General features: G+C 52.2%; 1 pseudogene; it reads left to right on the top strand.

The window, feature by feature from the left end:
• Nucleotides 1–229: 229 nt before the first annotated feature.
• LOC115868138 lies at nucleotides 230–1,020 on the top strand (annotated as a pseudogene).
• Nucleotides 1,021–2,450: the final 1,430 nt, after the last annotated feature.

Here is a 2,450-nt window from a genome sequence, read left to right as displayed (position 1 = left end):
GACAGATGGATGATCTATGCCTCTTCAGGCTTTGATGGAGATCTATATCACATCCCCAGTGGCCGCTGGTCTTCTGCTCACATTTGATGTGCTTCATGCTCATTTGTTAGTGATGTCCATGAACGCTGGGCCACATGTTAATGAATGAATGATAGACCAGTCTTACAAGCTTAGAACTAGAAAATGTGCCTTTTATGCTCCTAGATCAGAAGTAGCAACCTTTTGTGGAGGGCAGCGTGGAAGCTGGCGAGCTTGGGCTCAGGGCAAGATCCAGCAGAAGCAGACATGGCTGCCGGCGTGTCTGAGTCCATGGGTACATTTGTGCTTGGCCTTGCCATCGCAGGAGCCGTGGTGAATCGCCTTGGATAACATGCGTGTGGGCACAGGGCTGTCATCTTTGACGGCTTTCGTGGAGTCCAGGACATTGGAGTAGGGGAAGGGACTAACTCTCTCATCCCTCGGGTACAGAAACCGATTGCCTTTGACTGCCGCTCTCGACCACGGAACATGGGGGTCATCTCTGGCAGAACGTCCACTTCACACTGCGCTGCCTCTCCCGGCTGGTGGCCAGCCAGCATCAGCAAGGCCTGGTGAGCATTCGCACCCTCCATCACCTCCAGGCTCCGTTTCATGCTGGGGAACTAATCCCCCTGGAGAGCTGGTCTCCAGACAGATGAGTGATGGCCTCATGGAGCAAGCAGCCACCTTTAGGCTCACCCTGAATGATGGACGTGTCCTTGACCCATCTGACCTTTAGAAAGGCGCTCATGAAAGGCATGGAAGTCAAGCAGGTGGCTCAGCAGGAAGCGGCGAGGGCCAGATGGTGATGAGAAGAAAGGCTGAGCTGCGGAGGGCAGCCAGCATCTCTGCCGAGGTCAGGGCGGCCAGCATCTCTGCCGAGGGCGACTGCACCACAGACAAGCTGATCGCCAACCCACTGGCCACCGCTGGGGATGGGCGATGGAGCTGCGCAAGTTCTAAGTGGCAAAGGACATTGCTCTACAGACTCTTGCACTCTGAAAAGAACCGCCTCCCTGCGGCCTGGGGCCATGGGCACTCCTGCAGCGCCCGCAGTGAGGCTGCCCTGCCCTGTCTGCCCTCCCTGCGCCTGCAGTTTCGGCCACCGCCCTGCAGATCCGTATGTAACGCAGCCTGCCTTCGGCCTCCATCCCAGAAATCACTGAGCCATCTCATGACTGGCTTAAGTAGTGCAGGGTATAAAATCCCTTAATCAGATCTCTTAATTACTCTAGAAAGCAGAAACAGCAGCAAACTGTTGCCCTATAGGCTGAATCTGAGATGTAGGCATTCCTGCCTGGCTACTCCAGATTAAACAGTGGCATGCAGCACCCTCCGGTCGATTTTCACTCAGACCCTGCAGGATAGCGGGGAACTGCCCCTGTGGGCTCCAGAGACTTCAAGTCTTTAATGGGCACGGTGAGCCTCATTTCTCTCCCTCGGATTGACGAGTGGTTTTCAACTGCTGACCCTGAGGGGAACAGCCCAAGGTATAAGCACTCTACCACCAGGGATCCTTTAAAAAAGTGGAATTAGTAGCTAACATTGAATAATTTGGAGATTTAAAATAAAATAAAATCCCTCATTTCTATTATCTCTGAAATAAAATAGATGCAACCTTGAATTTTTGCTTGGCGCGAGTGGCGGCTGCTTCCTTGGGATGGGGACTGGCGTCTTCCAGTTCCCCCCATTCCCAGTTGGCCACTCCATTCACATGTTCTTTCTGTTGGTCTCTGCAGGCAGTTCCAGCTTACCACCTCTGACACAGTCTCTTTACGCCCGTCCCCCAGGGCCTACCCAACTTTTGGGGGGTGGGAGTAGGGTGGGGAGTGGGGTTAAATACCAGACGACACAACTGAGGCCCAGGCTGGAAGATGACTGGCACACAGGCGCAAGGCAGGGACTGCAGTCAAGTCTCTGCACTCCCAGTTCCCCGCCCACACCCAGCCCATCTGGCGAGAAGGCAGTGTCATGTACTTCACACTTGCACAGCCAAAGGGACGTTCTCTCCTCTCTGTCGATTGTTAAATTGAGACACTGGCAACTGAAAGTTGAATCTTGAGCTGAGGAGTAAGGAGGAGGAGGAGGAGAAGAAGACAAGAACTGAAAAGCATGCAAGGATAAAAGAAAGGCTTACATGTTTTGCATGCTACGATCTTTTAAGTGAAGGTCTAGAAATGCTTCTCCTTGGAGGAGACTGAGGAATCATGTCTGAAGGCGAACAATCGCTGTAGAGGTTTATTAACACCCTGTTTACCTTGGAAAGCTGTGCTCATCAGATGCCGGCTGGATTAGAGTAACCTGCAACTTGAGGAGTGGAACCAGCAGAGCTGTTCAAACTATCATGTGAAGTAACCAGAACTCAGGCTTTGTCTTAGCTGCATCTAAAAAAAACAAAAGTCCTTAACATGTAGGCGGTTTAAAGGATTATC

Source organism: Echinops telfairi, unplaced genomic scaffold (assembly GCF_000313985.2).
Source record: "Echinops telfairi isolate 266 unplaced genomic scaffold, ASM31398v2 ScPeMD7_7;HRSCAF=31, whole genome shotgun sequence".
NCBI lineage: Eukaryota > Metazoa > Chordata > Mammalia > Afrosoricida > Tenrecidae > Echinops > Echinops telfairi.
The sequence above is the reverse complement of the archived record's forward strand: the minus strand, read 5'-3'. Positions and strand labels throughout refer to the sequence as shown.